Source organism: Zalophus californianus, chromosome 15 (assembly GCF_009762305.2).
Source record: "Zalophus californianus isolate mZalCal1 chromosome 15, mZalCal1.pri.v2, whole genome shotgun sequence".
In the NCBI taxonomy this organism is placed as follows: Eukaryota; Metazoa; Chordata; class Mammalia; order Carnivora; family Otariidae; genus Zalophus; species Zalophus californianus.
Window position 1 is genome coordinate 29,309,548 of NC_045609.1, and position 16,561 is coordinate 29,326,108.

At 40.2% G+C, this 16,561-nt stretch overlaps 1 protein-coding gene, 1 non-coding gene and 1 pseudogene across 2 annotated transcripts in view; 1 reads left to right on the top strand and 2 right to left on the bottom strand.

Moving 5' to 3' along the window:
- Positions 1-8,646, bottom strand: part of CTNNA3 (catenin alpha 3) — a 1,953,765-nt gene extending 1,945,119 nt beyond the window's left edge. Inside the window, exons 1-2 of the mRNA XM_027595012.1 lie at positions 8,554-8,646; positions 5,827-5,922 (exon numbers count right to left, since the gene is read on the bottom strand). The gene's annotated coding sequence lies outside the window, so the exon portion shown is untranslated. The remainder of the gene's footprint in view (positions 1-5,826; positions 5,923-8,553) is intronic.
- A 556-nt stretch (positions 8,647-9,202) lies between these two features.
- Positions 9,203-9,284, top strand: TRNAS-UGA. Its single transcript has one exon. It is a non-coding gene; the product is annotated as a tRNA-Ser (tRNA).
- Positions 9,285-15,714: 6,430 nt separating this feature from the next.
- Positions 15,715-15,814, bottom strand: LOC113923975 (annotated as a pseudogene).
- Between the last annotated feature and the right edge of the window lie 747 nt (positions 15,815-16,561).

Sequence of the window (16,561 nt, forward strand, 5' to 3'; positions counted from 1 at the left end):
GGTATGTGGTCAAATCACGATAAATCTATTTAAATGTATCAAATCTATTTGAATGTGGCATTTCAAATATGATACATCTATAATAGAATTCTGGATTCCTCAATATTCACCCTCCATTCCTAGACCTCCTATCCTCCTGTTCCTAGATCATACCCATAGCCCACATCGGTGCCTTTATTCAACATCAAAGAGGCTGTTCTCCACTCAGAGAGGAGCCACAAGGAGGACTTCTGGTGGTATGCATTTCTTTCTATTGCTCAAAACAATTCAAATCTGGCCCTAAATGTGTACTTGCCACTCAGCAAAATAAGAACTGGACTCACCTTCCTTGGTACGTACATAATTAGACACACCTTCCTTAGAAAAGAGTTTAACAACATCTTTTGTTATTGGAGCATGTTCCCCACAAATATCCCACTACTACCTCCTCTACCACTCCAAGTGTCTTATTCCTTCCTACCATATTTCCTTTTCTTCCTGAGAGGCATTCTGGAAAACAGGACTTTCTCCATCCTATTACACTGCCACTGATGTTTTAGTAACACTTACAAGTAAACATTCTGGGCAGCTCCATGGTGGCCAGAACCTAAATCTGGTTCTGGTCTTTAAGAGATTAAAAATATAAAAGAAGCCATGGTCCAATCCTTCAGGAACTTATAGATTCTCTTTCAATGAAAAGGCTGCACCTGGACCATTCAGAGGGAGACAGATTTTCAGAAAACATTTAACCTCCACCAGAGAATTTATTTTAATGTCTCATAACCACACTGAGACTCTTTTTATTATTCCTAGCTTAAACTCTTCCAGGTGCAGGAACTCTCAGTTCCTTCTATCCTCTAGGAAACACCTGCTTACAAACTCAAGACCTTATTAAATAACACTTTCCCTTTCTCTTTTTCTGGCCAACCAATTAAATCAACTAAAAATTCACTTAACCTTTGTTCAAATAGTAAATCTACATTTTAATTAATTCAAATTAACTTCCCTTTTTTTTTAATATGAAACTAAGAACCACATGAAAATGAAACACCTGACTGTGGACAGTGTGTAGATGGGACTGAAAGATTAACAATCTTATTACACGTTCTAAATCTGGAAGTGAGAGTTGAAGAATCTGTTGTCGTTGGGAATTCAAGTCAAATATATAAAAAATTACTGAGTACTTATCCAGGACAAGATTCCAGTAAGGACAAATACAAAGAAAAAAAAAAAAGACTCAAAAACCTATCTCCTGCAAAAGTGACAATCTAGCAGAAGAAAATAATATGAGGGATTTTACCTATTACATTAAAGGATAACTAACATGAGAGTTAAATAATTCATCAAAATAATAAAAATATTATTTCGTCAAGAGTACAGAGATACAAAAACTAAGACACTTTTGGTATAAATGCAAATTGGGAAAACATCTCTCAAGGGCAACTTGGCAACACATACCAAATCTGGAACAGACCAAATACCAGCAAAGAAACTGAATCAGTAATCAAAACACTCCCAGCAAACAAAAGTCCAGGACCAGATGGCATCACGGACAAATTCTACCAAACATTTAAAGAAGAGTTAATACCTATTCTTCTCAAACTACTCTAAAATATAAAAAATGAAGGAAAACTTCCAAATTCACTCTATGAAGCCAGCATTATCCTCATACCAAAACCAGAAAAGACATCACAAAAAAAGAGAACTACAGGCCAATATCTCTGATGAACATGAATGTAAAAATCCTCAACAAAATATTAGCAAACCAAATTCAACAATACATTAAAAAAAATCATTTACTATGATGAAATGGAATTTATTCCTGAGTTGCAAAGGTGGTTCAATATTTGCAAATCAATCAACATGATACATCACATCAATAAAGGAAAGAATAAGAACCATATGATCATTTCAATAGATGCAGAAAAAGCATTTAACAAAGTACAACATCCATTCATGACAAAAACTCTCAACAAGGTATGTTTGGAGGGAACATACCTCAACATAACAAAGGCCATCTATGAAAAACCCACAGCTAACATCATCCTCAATGGGGAAAAACTGAGAGCCTTTCCCCTAAAATCAGGAAAAAAACAAGGATGTCCACTCTCAACATTTTTATTCAACATAACACTGGAAGTCCTAGCCACAGCAATCAGACAAGAAAAAGAAAAGGCATCCAGATCGGTAAGGAAGAAGCAAAACTTTCACTATTAGCAGATAACATGATGCTATATATAGAAAACCTGAAAGACTCCACCAAAAAACTGCTAGAACTGATAAACAATTCAGTAAAGTTGCAATATACAAAATAAACATACAGAAATCTGTTGCATTTCTGTATACTAATAATAAAGAAGCAGAAAGAAAAATCAAGAAAACAAACCCATTTAGAGTTGCACCCAAAACCATAAGATACCTAGGAATAAATCTTACCAAAGACCTATACTCTGAAAACTATAAAACACTGATGAGAGAAATTGAGGACAACACAAAAAAATGGAAAGACATTCCATGTTCATAGTTTGGAAGAACAAAATATCACATCACATCGCATCACAATTCCAGACTTCAAGTTATATTACAAAGGTGTAGTGATCAAAACAGTATGTTACTGGCACAAAAACAGACACATAAATCAATCGAACAGAATAAAAATCCAGAAATAAACCCACAATTAAATGGTCAATTAATCTTTAACAAAGCAGGAAAGAATATCCAATGGGAAAAAGATAGTCTCTTCAACAAATGGTGTTGGAAAAACCAGACAGCTACATGCAAAAGAATTAAACTGGACCACTTTCTCATACCAAACACAAAATAAACTCAAAATGGATTAAAGACCTAAATGTGAGACCTGAAACCATAAAAATCATAGACGAGAGCAGAAGCAGTAGTTCTCTGACATTGGGCATAGCAACTTTTTTCTAGATAGGTTCCCTGAGGCAAGGGAAACAAAAGTAAAATAAACTATTGGGACTACATCAAAATAAAGTCTGCAGAGCAAAGGAAACAATCAATAAAACTGAAAGGCAACCTATAGAATGGGAGAAGATATTTACAAACGACATATCTGATAAAGAGTTAGTATCCAGGGGTGCCTGAGTGGCTCCGTTGTTAACTGTCTGCCTTCGCTCAGGTCATGATCCCAGGGTCCTGGGATCGAGCCCCACATCGGGCTCCCTGCTCAGCAGGAAGCCTGCTTCCCCCTCTCCCACTGTCCCTGCTTTTGTTCCTGTTCTCTCTCTCTCTGTGTCAAATAAACAAATAAAATCTTTAAAAAAAAAAAAAGAGTATCCAATCTTTATATACTTATAAAGAACTTATAAAACCAAATACCCAAAAAACAAATAATCCAATTAGAAATGGGCAGGAGACATAAACAGACATTTCTCCAAACAAGACATCCAGCATTCTCCAAAGAAGACATCCAGATGGCCAACAGACACGTGAAAAGTGATGCTCATCATTGCTTATTATCAGGGAAAGGCAAATCGAAACTACAATGAGATATGTCAGAATAGCTAAAATCAAAGGCACAAGAAACAACAGGTGTTGCCAAGGATGTGGAGAAAAAGAAATCGTCTTACACTGTTGGTGGGAATGCAAACTGGGGCAGCTACTCTGGAAAACAGTGGAGATTCCTCAAAATGTTTAAAATAGACCTACACTACAATCCAGCAATCACACTACTGGTATTTACCCAAAGAATATAAAAACACTCATTCAAATGGATACATGCACCTCTATGTTAATAGCAGAATTATTTACAATAGCCAAATTACAGAAACAGCCCAAGTGTCCATCAATTGATGAATGAATAAAGAAGATGTGGTATACATATATTTTTTAAAACACTTATTTGAGAGAGAGCACACGCTCATGTGTGATAGTGCACGGGGGTAGGGGGAGAGGAAGAGAGAGAATCCCAAGCAGACTCCACATTGAACATGGAGCCCAACACACAGCTCGATCCCATGACCTGAGCTGAAATCAACAGTCAGATACTCAACTGACTGAGCCACCCAGGTACCCCAAGAAGATGTGGTATATAAATACAATGGAATGTTATTCAGCCATAAAAAAATGAAATCTTGCCATTTTTAATGACATGGATGGAGCTGGAGAGTATTATGCTAAAGGAAATAAGTCAGTCATAGAAAAACAAATACCATATGATTTCACTCATATCTGTAATTTAAGAAACAAAACAAATAAGCAAAGAGGGGAAACAGAGAGAGAGAGAGAGAAACCAAGAAACGGACTCTTAACTAGAAAGAACAAACTGACGGTTACCAGAGGGAAATTGGGTGGGAGATGGTTATAACAGTTGATGCGTATTAAGGAGTGCCCTTGTCATGATGAGCACTGGGTGATTAAAATAAAAACTTAAAAAAAATGATTAATGTGGGGTGCCTGGGTGGTTCAGTCATTAAGCATCTGCCTTCAGCTCAGGTCATGATCCCAGGGTCCTGGGATTGAGCCTGACATCAGGCTCCCTGATGGACAGGAAGCCTGCTTCTCCCTCTCCCACTCCCCCTGCTTGTGTTCCCTCTCTCGCTGTGTGTGTCTCTCTTTCTGTCAAATAAATAAATAAAATCTTTTTAAAAAATTAAATTAAATTAAAAAATGATTAATGTATCAAATTTACTGCATACTTTAAAGTATAAAATAATTTTTTTTAAATCTTGATGCCACCAATACAGTTCTATTCTAATAAAAAAAGAAAAAGAAAAGAAGGTTCCATTTGTCTTAATTCTATTTAATTCTTAATTGGCATGGCATTAGGGGACCAAGGAAAATCCTACAAATAAGTTGCTCTAGTGCTGAGTAGGCTATATCTGCAGTATTCCTCAAACATACATGTTTAATATATTTCCATCACTTTTCATGATGTCTGTAACTTACCAGCTAAACCTTCATTAGGGTTTTGTTGCCAACAACTTAGTAAATTTTCTGGCCAACTTGAACTAAGTTCTCCTACATATGTTGTCTAAAATGGATAGCTACAGTAATTCTGCAATCAGTACAGAATTAAATTTAAGAACCTTGAATGGTGGCTAAGCCTCTAAAATTCTGCAGTTGTTGTCAACTCTATTTCTTTCAAATGAGGTACAAAAGCACTTAAGGCAGCTAAGGTAAAATTTCCAGACTCTGATCACCTCTCGTTGATTACCATGTATGGGTTTTGTGTGTGATGTCCATAAAAATACAATTGTGTAACAGAAAGAACAGGGATTTAGAGAGGATCTGATTGGCCCAGCTTGAGTTATGTGGTAGGCAGGATTCTAAGATGGCTCCCAAGAAACCTGCCCCAGCTATATGTACACACCCTATATAATCCCCCTTACTTGAGCTAGATTTCTGAACATGATGCAATAGTCACTTCTGCAATTATATTACATTACATAAAACTCTACTGTAGTAAACTAGAGAGTAATTCTTCTGATGGCCTTAAAGAACCAACCTACAACCAACTACCATGTTGTTGAGAGGGCCACATGATAAGGTACAACCTCTAGCAGCTGAGAGTGATCCTCCACTGACAGGCAACAAGTCCTACAACCAAAGGAGCTGAATTCTGCCAACAACTAGTGATCTTGGAAGAGGACCCCAAGTCTTAGATAAGATCAAAGTCCCAGTCACCGCCTTGAGATCTGGTCAGACCCTGAGGAGAGGACCCAGTGAACCCACGACCACACCCATGACCATATTGCTGACACACAGAAACTGTGAGATAATAAATTCATGTTGTTTTAAGTCACCAAACTTGTTGTAATTTGTTATGCAGCAACAAAAAAACAATATGTCACATGCCTACCCCTTGGCCAGAAGACGGTAGTATACCTTGATTAACAGCTGAAGTAAGGCTGCATCCAATGGAGGAGGGGTGGTCCTCTTTAAGCACAACTGAAGTGTCATCATTAGTTGAAAGGATGGACACTGGAATAAAAAAAATTTTTTAAATCACCAGTCACGATATATTCAGTATCTGACATCTCATAGGCCTTCAAATTCCAACTCACAGCTCTCCCCTACTCAGTAAACTCCGTCTACTGCCATATACACACTTCCTGATCTACACGCCACTGGACCAGAGACTAACAAAGAATACATGAAGGCATCAAAATCTAGTAAGAACACTGGGCTAACATAACAAATTATAGTCTTGTGGCGCCTGGGTGGCTCAGTCGTTAAGCATCTGCCTTCGGCTCACGTCATGATCCCAGGGTCCTGGGATCGAGCACCGCATCGAGCCCCGCATTGGGCTCCCTGCTCGGTGGGAAGCCTGCTTCTCTCTCTCCCATTCCCCCCTGCTTGTGTTCCTGCTCTCACTATCTCTCACTATGTCTCTCTGTCAAACAAATAAAATCTTTAAAAAAGAAAATTACAGGCTTGAATGTTCTACTAATTAGCTACATGACCTTGGGCAAGCCATGCATAGGCCACAGTTTCCTGTCTGTAAAAAAAAGGGGATTAGACTAGCTTTAATGTCTCTTCCAACATTAAAACTATGATTTTTTTAATTCAAAAAACAAACCCCCAAAATAATTCAAAATAAATTTTGATTGCTGTAAAAAGAACCCATCTGCTCCTAAACACATGGCCTATTCCCCTCAATATTCTGCCTCTGAAAGTGGCATCAAGAAAGGTTTTTAAGGGTGCCTGGGTGGCTCAGTTGGTTAAGCGTCTGCTTTCGGCTCAGGTAGCCTGCTTCTCTGCTGCTCCCCCTGTTTGTGCTCTCTCTCTCAAATAAATAAATAAAATATCTTAAAAAAAAAAAAGCTTTTTAGAGAAAGCCACAGATATTTGCATTCCACACCAAATTAGCTTGATAAAAACTACCACATAAAAGAATCTGGAGTTAGTACAGAGGAGGAGGCAATCAGAATCACCAGGGGAATTTTACAGGTTTTAAAAATGTCCATGGTTGAAAATCAATGTTTTATGATGTTACTGTCATGAATCATAATACATTTATTATAATTATGTTGGAAACATGTATTTTGCTTCTTTTTCCCTTAGCTGCCACTCATTGCATTAAATGGCAATGATAAAAACTAAGCTTGTAGGGGTGCATGGGTGGCTCAGTCATTAAGCATCTGCCTTTGGCTCAGGTCATGATCCCAGGATCCTGGAATCGAGCCCCGCATCAGGCTCCCTGCTCTGTGGGAAGCCTGCTTCTCCCTCTCCCACTCCCCCTGCTTCTGTTCCCTCTCTTGCTGTGTCTCTGTCAAATAAATAAATAAAATCTTTAATAAAATAAAAAAAACTAAGGTTGTATCTGAAAGAATTCATTTGTAAATTCACGCTTTTTGAAAACCTATAATAATTTTGGTCTCTTGGCTCATTTTCGTAATATGATAAATCAGGAAAAAGGCAATTTCATTTTCTGAAAAGCCTACATTAACTCAAATAAGCTGAAAATAAAACATTAATGTAGTTATTTCACTTCTGAAATTTTGCAAAGAAATTTTAATCACAGTTCTCACCAAATACACATTAACTTTGTAACAGATTCTTTTCCTTTGCAGCCTTCCCTTCCCCTCAAAATTAAACCAAAAAATGAGCACAAAACCTTCTGGATAGATTTTTTGGTTAAACTATTTTAACCATAATCAATTCCCATTACTGTCAAGCTTTTAAGCAAGTGAGAATTCCTGAGAGGGGAAGGGAAAGTTAAGAGAGCTTTCAGTAAATATTACCATTTAACTGCATTTAACTTTAAAAAGACTTCCAAATCAAGGTACGACTAATGAAGCTTAAATGATAGATTATCTCACAGCACATATTAAGAACACATATTAAGAACAAGATTAAAGGACAGAAATTTATTTCTTCTTAGATAGTCTCTATTGGAAAAGTGCCAAATAAAGTTCACATATATGATAAAATTTATGCCTGGGATTGTCGGGAATAACTTTGGTCGCATATAGTATCCAGACAGAAACTGGGACCATTCCTGCAGCTTTGCCAAATTAAAAACAAACAAAAGATAAAAATTATAAAAACAATTTCAAACCAGATAAAAATTCTTATAATTCTTAAGTATTTTGTTCCCCTTCTTTAATTAAATCGGTTTAGACACAGCACCATAATTTATTTAGAAGAAATGGTACCGAAAAGTCTCAAGAAAATTCACACATAAAGTGAAGTCACTCAACAACCGGGTTTCCAAATGACAAGGATTTGCTTTCCTGTAACACCATGAGATGGATGGTGAAGTTTATTTCCAGGAAACTTTTAGAATTTTAAATTTTAAAAAAGAAATTTAGAATTTAATAAAAGGTTGCCTTTGTTGTTGTTACCAAATCGTGCAACAACAGAACCAGCTACTGGGCGGGAGCGCCGCCTCCACGTGCGAGGGTAAGAAGGTGCGCGTGCGCCCAGGAGTGGGCAGCGCCAAGCCACGGCCGGTCCCGGGCTTCTGTTCCCTGAGGTAGGCAGCAGAGTACCGACCGACCTACCCGGTTCTGAGAGCTTTAACAAAGTAACTAAAAAAATAAAATAAAATAAATAAGGACCTAGCGCTGAAGGGAGGAAATTAATGATACTTAAAGGTAGAAAGCAGACCTAATGCGCAGAACTTGGTTCTCAAACCACGTCCAATGCTCCTCAACACTTGAGAGAGCAGAGACCACACTTGGGGCCCGATTTCTTCCAGCAGGGACCCTTGGGGAAAGAATGAGAGAGGGCTGCTTGGGCAGAGGCTCGGGGTAGGTGAGGTCACAGACAGCGACCCGACTCCTCACGCCTCCCTCCCTTACTCATAAAGAGGAGGGCTTAAGCAGACGCGGTCAACGCGGGAACGCTGCCGAAGACGCACACTCCCGCAGAAATGCGGAAATTTCCCAGAGCGCGGGCCCGCAGCACTAAATGAGATAGGTCTTTGTTTCACAACTATCTCGATTACCTAATGAGGAAGTGGGAGGGCAAAAATATGGTCGGCGACCAGAAGCCAAGCAACTTTGTGATTTTCGGAGGTCAGCGAAGGGAAGGGTTTCCCAGACCTTCTGCTTAAGGGAGTTTACTTAAATTCCTTAAGGGAGTTTGTTATTTCTCCGTTTCCACGATATAGTTCACACAATTTGAGCGGTCAACCTCTGACCGCTTCTCTGAACCGAGCGGGGGAGGTTGTAAAAGGCTCCGCCTTTTAGTGGGCATAGCGCGCGTGCGCGCAGTTATTGCACTAAAGTGTCTCCGCGTTTCTGTCGTCTCCGTGGCAGCGATGGCCGAGTGGTTAAGGCGTTGGACTTGAAATCCAATGGGGTCTCCCCGCGCAGGTTCGAACCCTGCTCGCTGCGGAAGCAGGTGGCTTATCTTTTCCTCTTCTAATATGTGCCATTACACGAGAATCGTTAATTCTGCTGAATTTCCCTTCCTGCTCGCCAAATGACTCACCTACGGAGAAGTTTAATGTGTTAAAGAAAAGCCAATAAATGTCAGCGCTTGCAAACCTAGCTATGTTTACGCTAAAGGGAAAAATCGTCCTTTGTAGCAGTTTCAGAATCTTGTTCCACAATGTGAAGAAAAGTTTGCAAAATAAAAATAAGGTAAATATTGGCGCAAGTTTGTGGGCTATCACAGCCCAAACAAGCTATCATATTAAAACTGATGGCGGGTGGAGGGATGGGTGAAATAGGTGATGAGCACAGTACACCTGAAACTGATATAACTGTATGTTGACTATACTGGAATTAAAAAACTTAAAAAAAAAAAAACTGATGGCAAAGTTAATGCTGTTACTTCTTCAATCCCAGAATCACCTTCAACAGTTCCCCCACTGCAGGAAATAGGAAACAAGAATGTTTAAAAGTTTGACTTCTATACCGTGATAGATACGTCTACAGAATGGAACACTGCATGTAGCCACTAAAGTGATAGTGATAACATGAAAAGGCCTTCTCAGTTTTGCCAAATGCAAAATGTTGGACAGATTGGAAAACAGTATATATTATGATCACATTTTTGTTAAACTACTTATAGAGTCATTTTGTGGCAAGAATGGGAAAAAACGACTAAATAGGGGCTGCAAAGAAATAATCAAAATGTTAGCACTAATTATTATCTCTGGGTAGTGGAATTTGGGAGGATTTTAATATTTTTAACAGACAGTTTTTTGCTTAACTGAGTTTTCTAAAATTTGTATATTGACCCAGTATTTTTTTTTAATAATAAAAGAATATTGTGCGGTTAGCCTTTGAGACTGTACACACCCCCTTTCTGCTCCCTTTCACCTCTTTTCACAATCTCCCTCCCACTCCATGCTTTCCAGGTGCTCTTACAGAGTTCCCTAACACTTCAATGCTGGGGCTAGTTTTCTGTGGTACCTGAAGTAGATTCCACCCACATAGCCCCCGTCCCATCTGAGTAGTAGCTGAACATCCTTACCACATTTGTATCTTCAATCCACCCTCTCTGCCCAATCCTACCTCTTCTGCCCCCATTGAAGTGACTTTTTAAATGGTCGTATTGGTTTCCTAGTTGGTCTCCTTTCCTCTCTCAGTCAGGATCACATACAGCTGCAAATAACAGAAAAATCCAACTCTAGTGACTTAACAACACAAGAAATCTGGGAGTAGGCAAGTCTCAAATGAAACAGGGAACAGGCTCTCCCCATCTTCTTATTCTGCCATTTTAATGCATAGGCCTCATCCCCTGCTTGTTGTCTCATTCTCCTAAGATGGTTGCTATACCTCCGTAAGGAAGAAACATGAATGGTTACTGAGCAGACAACTAACTGAATCTGCCACACCCCTCTAAAAGGAAAGTCAAACTTGTAGGCATAAAGCCTTCAAAACAAGTCCCCTGTCTGCCTTCCCAGCCCTCCTTCCCTTCTCTCCAATCTCCTTTTGAGTTATTAGCAGGCCTCCCAGCACTGCATGCTAGTTCATGCCTTCGAACCTTTCTACATATTCACATACAATTACCTGGAATATCTTTGTCTTGCCTTCATTCTTCTCCCCTCATTAGGAAAAGAGGGCTGCCCATCATTTGAACTCCCTTTTTATTTAGAGAACTTTCTCTCTTTTTGAATCCAGGTGTGAGACAGCAATCCATCCTCCTGCCCCATCCCCATCATAGAAGCTGAAAAAGCCACGTATTTGCTTATCAAGAGTCCCTTGCAGCTACGGAGGCAGACAATCAAATGTGCCCACCTGCAACTTTCAATCAGAGTCATTAATGCAAAGAAGCAGGGAGGGTAAGGATCCATCCTGGTGGTGAGCAGAGGCTAAATGACAACCACAGGCATTGCTAACAGCAGCAACACCAAGGCTGCAATTGGGGTTTACAGCTGTTCAGCATCAGAGACACTATTGTCTATACCAGACTGGTCTTGTGGTGTCATTCTGAAACGATCCTGGATTATGCCTAGCCAACTTACTCCTCTCCCATTCTCCAAAAGCGTCTTTGCAGCCTTCCTGGTAATTTTATGAACTATTCAAAATCCTTACAGTAAGTCAGTAAGTTTTCTGCTTAAATAAGCCCCAGTCTTTTTTTTTTTTTTTTTTTTTGCTTCCAAATACCAGATAAGCTTCTCTCCTTACCCCACCAACATGATAGAAACTCATGTTTTCTCTTCAAGTATCACCTTAGGGGTAAAGCATTCCTGCAATCCCCCAAGCTGACTCATAAGACCCTTTTATATTCTCCTATTCCCTATTATAGCAAGGATCACGTTGAAATATTTCTGTCTTGTTTGCCCATCTTCCCACTAAGTGCCAATTTCCCTGCAAATATATAAAGGAATCGTGTCTCTCATCATCATACCCCTGCCTAGCACAGAAAAGGTACTCAATACATTTGTGAGAAAGGACTGAATAAATATATGAGTAAGCACACAAAACCACACTCCACCCCAAGAATGCCCCAGAAAAGGGGATGAAGGAGGTCAACAGCCATTTTCCTTTTGAGAGTCACTAACCTTTGCTTTAGTATGAGCTAATTTAATATATAGTATCCTTCTCTCAATGTTTTTAATTTAAGAGGAGAGAGAACAGAACCCCAACAATGTATGCCTCCTTCCCTTCCCATTGTCTTCCCTTTTCTTATCTCTTCCTCACCTTCTTTTACTTTTTCTTCCATTCCCTTGTCTTCTAGCACTGAAAGGGCAGATTGAGCCAGGAAGCAGCACCTTCTTCTCTATGGGTCAACTCCCATTCCCATCTCCCTGAGAGTGATTCACTTTCACACTGGCCTCCATGTAACCCAATGACAGCTCTCTCCATGGAGGAGAATCATGGAAAGGAAAAGCCATGGAAGACTTCAGAGGGGAAATGTGGAAGAGGTTCTGCAGTGCACTCCTCAGAGGAGGTACACTACTTTACTCCTCTTTCCATGTTTCTCTTCTCCAGAGTCCTCCCACCCTCCCACCTTCCTGTGCATCCCATGGAGCCTGTTTTTTCCAATCCAACCTCACAAGATGCATGACCTTGAAGATTGTCCCTCCAGACCCCAACTTTTTCACTATTTTATGATACAGAGCAATTCTCTGTGCATTGGCCTCAGTGTGCCCAGCAATCAAAGAGCATCCCCTTAGAAGGCAAAGGAGGTTATAAATATGACACCAAAGTCTCCTTTTTCCCTAAATATTTCTCTACTCACTTTTATTAATAAAAGATAAATCCTGCAACTTCCCAGAATCCAAAGGTTTTAAATGTAAATAGATTGCAGTGAATTATTTGCAAATGCAGAACTCATAATCATCCCTTCCCTTCCAAATCCAGTTCCTTCTCCATGTTCTTCACCCAGTTTATGGCATCTCCAGCCACGGAGCAGGACACACCCACTTGGAATCACCCTGAAACTTCCTATCCTTCACCATAGTTCCTATCCAACCCAAGTGCCACTGAGTTTACCCCAAAGTATGCTCAGAATCCACTTTGTTCCAAAGTTACCTCTACCACCCAGTCTAAATCAACATGACCTCTCACCTCTACCACTTCTCAGCCTTCTATCATTTACTCTTCCTCCTTTTCAATCTGTTGTCCGTAAAATAAAATTTTCTTTAAAATGCACATTTGATCTTAGAACACTCCTCCTGCTGGGGATTCCCGTGTGCTCTTAACAATACAGACTAAAATCCTTAGCATGAATCCATGTCTTCCAATGATCCAACCAGCATACCTCTTGGATTTCTCCCATTCATTCTCTAACCAGATGTACTGTCCTTTCTTTTAGTTCCTTGAAGAGACCAGGCTCTTTCTCAGCTTGGGAATTCTACATGTCCCAACGTCATCCTCCTCTTTAAATTGGTCAGGTCCCCTTCTTATATGATTTCATACCATTTAGTTCTTTTTTTTTCACAACACTTATCAAGCTATGAAATTCATTAGTATGAATATTTGTTTGGTTTCTCCGTATGTGTGAACATGTGTGGGGGGTGTCTGTGTGTGTGTGCATTTAACCACTAGATCTCCTTATCTTGTACTTAGTGGGCCCTCAGTAAATAATTTTGTTGAACAAAAGTTGTGGTGGGAAAGTCAGAGAGCAAGAGGTCTCAGAATACCTGAAGTAGTGGGAAATAGAGTCTCTAATGACGGTGGGTAGACTCTGTTTCCCTTCAACTTTGGGAGATGAATCAAAACTGTGCCTGAGCAGATTCGTGCCCTGACTGCATAGATCAGCAGGAATATTGCAGCGGAACCACCTGATATATAGCAGTACTGTTTACTGTGATTTATGAAGCTGTTATTTTAACACATCATGTTCATTGTAAAGGAGTTTCATCCCCAGAGGTTTCATTAATGGAAGCAGTGTTGTGTAGTGAGGCAGTGGAAAAGGGATTGGAAGATAGGGCTGGCCTAGGACATGTGTAAAGCTTGTATTCCAAGTCCCCTCTGGTTTTGACAAGCCCCCCAGGGCCACTTTTGGAGAGTTTGCTCTCCAGTGTGCTGTGTCCCCAAGAACACCTGATCTTAGGCCCTCTCTACACACTAGAATGCAAACGACTAATAGAGATAGCTAAGTCTTAGCCCCGCAGAGTTAGAGAGACAGAAGTTCTGATATTGGAATTTTCAGATGACTTGTTCTATTTGAAGCACTGATGGAAGAAACTTAGAGCCTTTAGCTCTTGTTCTAACAACTAGTTTCCTTCCCAACCTACATGAAGTTGATCAGTCAAGTTCACCCAAGCTAATAGGCTGGATGTCATGGGAAATGAGTTATTTCCATTTCCTTCCCACTCTCCCTGACATCTACTCATCATCTACCCCAAAGCAGGTCTGGGGACATGCGCTCAGGGATTGGACTCTGAGACCTAAAGACAGGATGTGATAGACTTAGATTTACCTTCACTGCTTTTGTCTGGAACTGGGCTGCTTGGGAGGTATGAGAGAGCAAGGCCAGGCCTCCTTGGACATCTCTAGGCCATTCAGAAGACTCCAGTGACAGAGAACATGGCCCATGGGCTTTATGCTCTTTATAGTCTCTGCTGCTTGAGGTCAGGGGTAGAGAAGAGTCAGGGGTTGGTAAGCTCACTCAGGTACTGAGGTAGGCCACAGCCCCAGCCTGGTTAGCTCATAAGTCCCATGGTCCCATCCAAGGGATCTCAGAGTCCTTTGTTCCTTCACACCACAGTTGTCCCCAAAGACTTTTAGGGAATATGTTTCCCTCCCAGACATATTCATTTAAGACAAGATTCTCAGAGTATTTGTCCAGTGAGGGAACTTTAGACACAGTTTACCTGACAACACAAGTCATTCCAAGAGATGAGTATATACAATGTCCATGTAAATGGTACTTATCTTCCAGATGTTAAGACACATACATCAGGGGCACCTGGGTGGCTCAGTGGTTAAGCATCTGCCTTTGGCTCAGGTCATGATCCTAGGGTCCTGGGATCAAGCCCCGCAGTGGGCTCCCTGCTCAGCAGGAAGACTGCTTCTCCCTCTCCCACTCCCCCTACTTGTGTTTCTTCTCTCGCTGTGTCTCTCTCTGTCAAATAAATAAATAAAATCTTTAAGAAAAAAATAAAGACACATACATCAGTGGAGAGAGACTTAGTGTTTTGAAATAATGTGTTGGGATGTTGGAGCACAGAAATGCCATGCTTATTTTTTGTACATGACCCTGGTGCAGAGATCAGCAAACTTTCTATAAAAGGTGAGCTAGTAAATATTTTAAGCTTTGTAGGCCATGTAGCTTCTGCTGTAACTATTCAACTCTGCCTTTGTAGCATGAAAGAAGCCATAAACAAATAAGTGAGGTCATGTTCCAATAAAACTTTATTTTCAAGGGCAGGCAGCAGGCTGGATTTGGCCCAGAGGCCAGAGGACTCACCCCAGTATAATAAAAAGGTCTTTCCAAGTTATAACTGTTAAGATATGATTAACTGGGACACTGTTAAGAGGCTAGTTAACATATCTATAAATTCTTAAGATTTCCATTAACATGAAGGTACCAAGAAAAGACATCAATAATATAGGCATGAAGCAAAACTGGGAGTGAATGTTTTCTAAGATCATTTTATCTCAATACATCAGAAGAGCCCAGAATCTTCCAGAATCTTCTCCTATACATTGTGCTTTTCTGTTCCATTCACCAATGAGGCTGATAGGGTGCAGATCCTCTTTCTATAGTTTGCAACATAGGCTACTGCTCTGAAAAAAGAAATGTTCTATCTGTATCTGCTGTTGCAAACAAAACCCTGCACCTTGGGATGTGATTAGAATACACACTGGCAGGTTTATTTGTGAAGCACCTTGAAGGAGTGGGAAGAATGGTGGTTTGAAGTCAGAGGCACCAGGCTTCATGAATTTGCATGTCATCCTTGTGCATGCTAATCTTCTCTGTACCATTCCAATTTCAGCATATGTGCTGCTGAAATGAGCACCAGAGCCACCAGACTTCAAATCCAGGCTCCTTCCCTTTCTTGCTGTGTTACTTCGGGCAGGCGACTTAACCTCTCTGAGCCCTAGTTTCATTATCTACTAAGTGGTAATAATTATAACTTCTACCTCATGGTGCAGGAATAACTACCATTTTCTGAGCTCCAAGCATAGGCCAGGCACTGTGATAACTGTTTTACGTACATTATCTCATTTAACCCCCAAAACAGTCCACAGCTAGTTGACTGCTGAGGAACGGATGATGAGATCTCATGCTGTTACTTCCCTTCCTCTTTACCCAGAGCAGGTCCTTCCTAAAGGTGTCTGGGATCATCGGAAGGAAGCCCTTGGACAGGAATAAAAGAGGCTGTTTAATTCACGTTATTGGAGTGGAATTTTCTATGCTGGATTGTCTCTCTGAGCTGAGCGAGTTCCCTGGGAATTGATTGCACGAAGCTGCCCGGAGCTGGCTCTGGCCGAGGATGCGTTTCAGACTTTATAAGGCCCTTCTCTCAAGGTGTGTCATTACTCTGACATTCGCTCCTACCTGGGCCTTTTTTTTTTTTTAATGTCTTTTATAGTTCATTATTGGTTTTACAAATATAATTTCCCAGCCTGGGTTACATTCCTTTTTCCAACTCCATTCATCACAATTTTTAATTAAATCATATTAATGTGCTTATTGAAGAGCTAAGATAGTCTCCAGGCTTGAAATCATAACAGCTCCCTCCTCCCCCTGTCCTCCTGCCACC